This window comes from Heterodontus francisci, unplaced genomic scaffold (assembly GCF_036365525.1).
Source record: "Heterodontus francisci isolate sHetFra1 unplaced genomic scaffold, sHetFra1.hap1 HAP1_SCAFFOLD_43, whole genome shotgun sequence".
Classification (NCBI taxonomy): Eukaryota; Metazoa; Chordata; class Chondrichthyes; order Heterodontiformes; family Heterodontidae; genus Heterodontus; species Heterodontus francisci.
In genome coordinates, this window is record NW_027141852.1 from 10,104,688 (window position 1) to 10,111,933 (window position 7,246).

At 43.3% G+C, this 7,246-nt stretch overlaps 1 non-coding gene across 1 annotated transcript; it reads left to right on the plus strand.

Annotated features, from left to right (window-relative positions):
• Positions 1–275: 275 nt before the first annotated feature.
• On the plus strand, positions 276–349 carry trnai-aau (transfer RNA isoleucine (anticodon AAU)). Its single transcript has one exon. It is a non-coding gene; the product is annotated as a tRNA-Ile (tRNA).
• Positions 350–7,246: the final 6,897 nt, after the last annotated feature.

Here is a 7,246-nt window from a genome sequence, read left to right on the forward strand (position 1 = left end):
TCTGTACCAGCTGCGGAAGGGATTGTCACTCACGGGTCATCCTCGACAGCCACAACAAACGATGTTTCATACAGAGGTGACGTACACCCCGGGTGTAGCCCATCGTCTTCCGAGACGGACGGTTGCCTATTACAATTACAACTACAGCTACAACTACAAGAGCGAGTCAGAGGCTGAGAATACTGCCGTGACGAACTCAGCTCTTGACTCGCCAAAGCCTGCCCACTATCTACAAGGCCTTCCTCTGATTTCAATTACTCATGCATTTGTGATCTGGCTCTGTAGCTTAGTTGGTTAAAGCACCTGCCTAATAAACAGGAGATCCTGGATTCAACTCCCAGCAGAGTCTCGTTTCACAATAGCAACATGCTTGAAAAGTTTCATAATCTATATTGACATCTGTGTCTTGTTAACTTTAATTCAAAATACTTGATGAATTTCAATCACAAAAAAAACAGCATTTGTGAAGGATTTGAGTTTGGAATGGCTGTTCCTCCTTCGACAGAATTTCAGTGCTGATCCATCAAACGTAACTTCTTTGACATAAATTTGTTCACAGTAACATTCAACCTGGAAAACAGCTTGATATTCATCTCACTGAAGGAGAGTGTTTGTGTCATTATGTGTTGCTTTTAACCGAGACTGGGACATGACGCAAGTGGGAGGGTTTATCTGAGGTTTGGAATATTTGTCAGTCAGGAACAAGAAAAATCAAAGGAACCAAATAAGAAAACCTATGTCTCATGTGGTTACCGAGAAACGGTGAGAAGATATTAAACTTTGTTGTATTTAATACAACTGTGTGAACTTTGATCTTTGCGGCCTTTTATAAACAGAATTTGAAGGGTCTCAGTAAAAATGTTCAGTGTTGATGAGAGTGGGGTCTGGGTGAGCAGCTGCTTAATGTGACGGGGTCAGGACTGGATGCAGGAAGTTCTCTGACAGTCTCTCTCTGATGGGTTGAGTTGATTTTCAACTGGCAGCTGTTGCTGTTTTGATAATTCAAGTTCCCTCCACCGATTGTTTTGGACAGACAGTGCAGTATGAGGATGTAAAGGGTTAATGCTGAAGACAGTGGGATTAACCCCTCCCACAATCAGAGTGATGATGTAACAGTCACATGAGATGAGGTTTGGGAGGAGAGAGCAGCACCAAGGATGCCAGTTTCGGAGGCTTGATGAGTGTGTATATAGTATTGTGTAAATTAGAAAAGAGTTCATAGTTCTTTCAGCAGGAAATGTGTCCAGAAAATATCACGAAACTCACAATTTTATTATTCAGGAGTTGGAACACAGGGATATTAACTCCAAGTGACAGTAGTGGTTTCATTTAACAAAAGAAAAGGAGAGAATAATATTGCTCATTGATTGAAATCCCCCAGTGAGGAGACAGTTAAACAGGTGATCTGTTGGGGCATCCTTCGATCCAAGGTTTCGGCAGCATTTAATCTCCCTTTTTGGTGATACTGTCTGTTTTTTGCATCTTTTTTTAATACAGCTTTGATGGACCAGTGAAAAAACTGAAAAAAGTGAACAGATCCATCCTTTCTTTTCTTCCTTCTTCCCATCAGTTTCTCTTTTCTGTCCCAATTTAATCTGCTGTTTTATCCATTCCAATCATAATTCAACATTCCAATCAAATCTATGTGTTATTCCACAGTGTCTCTCCATGTGTTTTATTCTGTTGTATTCTCTCACAGTCTGTTTGATGATCAATTTTACATCTCACTCTCTGTTCTGGTGAAGATCAGAAGCAGTGTTATCTGTTTGCAACACCCGACAAGTCGGCCTGAGGCTGTGTCTCATCGATAATGTGGAGTTCGGAACATAGGAACATCGGAGCAGGAGTCGGCCATTCAGCCCATCGAGCCTGCCCCACCATTCAATATGATCATGGCTGATCATCCACTTCAATGCCCTCTTCCCCACACTTTCCTCATATTCCCTTATGTCATTTGTATCTAGAAATCTATCAATCTCTGCTTCAAACATACTCAATGACTGAGCTTCCACAGCCCTCTGGGGTACAGAATTCCAAAGATTCACAACCCTCTGAGTAACAACATTTCTCCTCATCTCTGTCCAAAGTGGCTTGCCCCTTATTTTGAAATTGCGTCCCCTGGTCCTCGACTCCCCAACCAGGGGAAACATCTTAGCTGCATCTACCCTGACTGTCCTTTAAATATTTTGTAGGTTTCAATGAGATCACCTCTCATTCTTCAAAACTCTACACAATAGAGCCCCAGTTTCCCCAATCTCTCCACATCGGACAGTTCCACCATCCCAGGAACAAGTCTGATGAACCTTCTTTGCAGTCTATCTATGGAAATATTATCCTTCCTAAGGCAAGGGGACCAAAACTGCACACAGTACTCCAAGTGCAGTCTAACCAAGGTTCTATACAATTGAAGCAAGAATTCACTACTCCTGTACTCAAATCCTCTTGCGATAAAGGCCAACATACTATTAGCCTTCCTAATTGCTTGCTGCACCTGCATGTTAGCTGTCAGTGATTTATTGACATGGACACCCAGGTCTCCCTTATACTCCATACCTCAGTTAATAAAGGAAAGGACCTGCTGAACCACCTTATTGACCTGTACTGCTACTTCAGGGATCTGTGGACATTCACTCCAACGTCCCTCACTTCCTCTGCGCCATTCAGTGTTCTCCCATTAATTGTGTATTCCTTTGCCTTTTTTGACGCCTGCTCTCGCTGTTCCCTGCTCTCCGAGTGAACTCTTGCTCCCTCTCTCTCCTGGGCTCTTTATGCTCCACTCTGCTCTCACTGTTTCCCGCTCTCTTAATGTATCAATATTTGTTTGCCTTGTGTTTAATTTAAAATATGGATTAACTGTATTTTACAGTTGTAGGTTTTATTTGGTAATCCTGTGCAAGTTGTGGATTGGTATTCAATATTCAGCTCTGTGAAAACGATTGTGAATGAAAATATAACTTTCAATCTTATACATGGGCTGGTCTGCAAGCTCCAAGTCCTTCATTTTGTAGTAATGGCTTGATACTGTATCTTTCAGTCTTAATCTCTGTGGGATTTTTGAACTGGTATGTAATGCATAACTTGGTCTAACGTTCTGATGTACATTATTGGGATTCATAGGATCATAGGAAATAGGGGCATTAGGCCATTCAGCCCATCTAGCCTGCTCCAACATTCAAATAGATCGTGACTGATCATCTACCTCTACGCCATTTTTCTCTGCCATCTCCATATCCCTTGATCTTGTTAGTATTTAGAAATCTATCGATTTATGTCTTGAATATGTTCAATGATTGATCTTCCACAGCCCTCTGGGATAAAGAATTCCACAGATTTCTCACCCTCTGAGTAAAGAAATTCCTGCTCATCTCAGTCTGCCCTTATTCTGAGACTGTGTCCCCTTGTTCTGGACTCACTAGACAGAGGAAACATCCTATCCATATCTACCCTGTGACACCCTGTAAGAAATTTGCCTGTTTCAATGAGATCACTTCTCACTCTTCAATACTCTAGAGAATTTAGGCCCAGTTTCTGCAGTCTCTCATCATAAGACAATCCCACCATCCGAGGGGATGAGACCAGTGAATCTCTGTTGCACTCCCTCTGTGACAAGTCTATCCTTCCTTAGATAAGGAAACCAAAATTGTACAGAATACTCCAGGTGCGGTCTCATCTAGACTTCTTACATCTTTACTCATGTATTCAAATACGCTTTCAATGAAGCCAACATACCATTTGCCTTCCTAATTGCTTGCTGCACCTGCATACGAGCTTTTAGTGTCTCATGAACAAGGACACCCAGGTGACTTTGGACATCGACACTTCCCTGCCTCTCACCATTTAAGAAATACTCTGTCTTTCTGTTTATTCTACCAAAGTGGAGAACTTCACACTTATTCACATTATATTCCATCTGCCATGTTCTTGCCCATTCATTTAACCTGTCCAAATCCCCTTGAAGCCTCCTTGCATTCATTCTGTACCTTTCAATCAGGTAAATTTTGTCTGTTCTATTTCAGATTTTATATTTAAAATGTCACCATGGTGACAGAGTTTATTTAGATCTGATAGTGAGTTTGTTTTTGGACTGTGATTGATGTATCAACCTGTCAGCTGTACTGAATTGGAGTGAAATAGAAACAACTTCTGTCTCTCCTGCTGTTGTTTGACTGTTGGATTGAAAATGTGTCACTCTTGACTTTGGGATCAGTGTCTGTCTGACTACTTATTTTGTTTGCTCCAGTGGAACTGATGAACTGGCAGTATCTCTGTGCTTTGGGAGTGATCCTGTACCGACTGTGTGTTGGAATGAGCACGCTGCACTTTTCCTTGTGTCCAAGAATCACCACATCCAGTCAGGTTCCTTCATGTATTTTCCTTCAGGAATGAAAGAACTGGTGAGGTAGAAGATACAAAAGCGATCAATGTAATCGTCCCAATAATAATCATTATGAACAATCACAAAATGAAAACCAGGAACACAAACAGTGTCAGTGTCTGACTCCACTGCAGTACTGCAGCATTCAGCTTCTGTTTACCAGGTGTTTGCAGTGGTTTTACAACAAGTTTGTGACATTCAGAAACAACACAAGCCCTGCACTGCTCAATGACTGGGACTGTCCGATAGAGCAGTGACCTTTACACAGTCACATTTCTATTTCAACGGAAAACAAGCAGCCACTATTTAAAATGTGCCTTTCACACTTCTCACCTGGTGTCTGCAATAAATGCTCTTTGTCTAACTGTCCACATCGTTATTTTGCGGCTATTTTTCCCCCCACTGTTCACGATCCAACAAACAGTGAGAGACTGGAACTAAAGCAGGAAAATTCCCTCAATAGTGATTTCTTCCCATTGTGTCTCCCTGAGCCTGTACAGACACTGTCCGAGAATGAACTCTCCCTTCCCCGTGTCCCCGGCTCACTCCATGTTCCGGGAGCAGCTCCTGCTCAACAGTGTCTGTTCCAAACACTCCCCGACTCCCCCTCAACTTCCCACCACTCAATGCTAATCTCTGAGCACATCTGCGGACACGCTCCCAAAGCAGTGGCTGCTGGAAGCAGATGCTGTTTGTTCCCTTCCCCCGGGCCCGGGAAGTCTCCATTAGCAGCTGATTTAAAGCATCTTCCCCTGATTGAGTGAATGGCCTCACAGACTGGGTTGGGGAAGGATGCGCATGCGCTCCACTCCTCATTGTGACGTCCCACTGGGGGCGGGGCTACATCGCGCGTGCGCAGATCTTTGCAGCAATTCAGCATTCAAACATCAATGGGAACCTTCCCCATTTCACCCTCATCAAAGTCCCAAAGAAAGTGAAGAGGGGCTTGGACTGGAGGGAGGGAGGGGCGGGGTAGGGGGAACCTAGAACCCAGAAAGCTGCCTCCTTGCCCCATTTAGATGCTCAATTTGCGGTCATTCCCTGCAGGGGGTTTGTTATTATTGAGCCCCTCCTGGTAAAACAATCCGATAGAAAGAGGGGAGAAAGGAGGGAGCCGGTGTGTTTGCTGGGACCTTGCAGAATTCATTTCAGCAGCAAAAGTCCCGGGTTATATTAACCCGAGTGAAACACGCTGTCAGTGAGAGGAAAACCGAACGGCCCTTTTCATCTTTTCATTGGAAACAAAGTAGAGCCGGAAGTGCGGCGAGCAGAGCAGACACACAAGCTCAATGACAGGAGAGCTCGGCCGTCCCTGAGTTTCAGCTCCCGGCTCTTCCATTTCCTCATCCACACTGTCTTTACTGTGGATGTTCAGGGGTTCCTTGTCGGATCTGAGGACTGTATCCATTAAACATTCTGAGCCAGGAGATCCACACACTCTCTGTTATCAAGATTTATGGGCAGGAATGTTTCAAAACTTTGTCTATTAAATCATTGTATTATTCACAGAACTAATGAGGCAATCGGTTCATGATTCAGGTCTTGAACTTGGTTTGGGTAGACCTAAAACTGAGAGCTTCAGCACCTTTCCACTACATCGCTACTGGCTGTGTGGCCGAATGGATAAGGTGTCTGACTTCGGTGTATTTAACGAGATTATCAGAAGTTTGTCGGTTCGAATCCTGCCACGGTCATTTTGGGCGATCAGTGTTTCGCACCGCAGCCTCACAGCTCCAGCGACCCGTGTTCAGTACCTGTGCGCAGTTTGAGTTCTTCCTGTGACTGCGTGGGTTTCCTCGCACAGCTAAAGACTTGCAGATTGATCGGCAAATTGGCCATTGTAAATTGACCCCAGTGCAGGCAGGTGGGAGAAGAATGGTGGGGCTGTGATCGGGAATATGGGATTAATGCAGGATTAGGATAAATGGGTGGTTGTTGGTCGGCACAGACTTGATGGGCCGAAGGGCCTGTTTCAGTACTGCATCTATTAATAAATAACTGATTTTTTTGATGAAGTAACAGAATGGTTGATGAAGGGAAAGCAATGGATGTTGTCTATATGGATTTTAAGAAAGCGTTTGACAAACTACCACATAAAAGGCTGGGGAACAAAACTCAGGCTCCTGGAATAGGAGGGTCAGTATCTGCTTAGATTAAAAAATGTATGAAATATCAAAAAACGTGAGTTGTGATATTTAGTTGTTTTTCAGAATGGAAGATGGTGAACAGTGATGTCCACAAGGGTCAGTGTCAGGACCACCATATATATATAAATGACTTGAATATTGGAATCACAGAATCACAGAATTGTTACTACACATTCACAATGCTTCCAATTTTCGTATCATCCAGAAACTTTGAAATTCTGCCCAGTACACCAAAGTCTAGGTCATTAATATATATCAGGAAAGGCAAGGGTCCCAACACTGACTCCTGGGGAACTCCACAACAAACCTTCCTCTCGCCCGAAGAACATCCACTGATCACTACTCTTTGTTTCCTGTCACTCAGCCAATTCCATGTCCATGTTACTACTGTCCCTTTTATTCCATGAGTTATAACTTTGTTCACAAGTCTGTTGTGTTGCATTGTATCAAACTCCTTTTGAAAGTCAATAAAAGCAAAATACTGCAGATGCTAGAAATCGGAAATATAAACAAAAAGTGCTGGAAATACTCAGCAGGTCTGGCAGCATCTGTGGAGAGAGAAGCAGAGTTAACATTTCAGGTCAGTAACCTTTCAGATGCCGCCAGACCTTTTGAAAGTCCATGTGGACCACATCAACAGCATTGCCCTCATCAACCCTCTCTGTTACCTCATCAAAAAACTCCAGCAGGACAGTTAAACATGATTTTCCCTTAAGAAATCCAT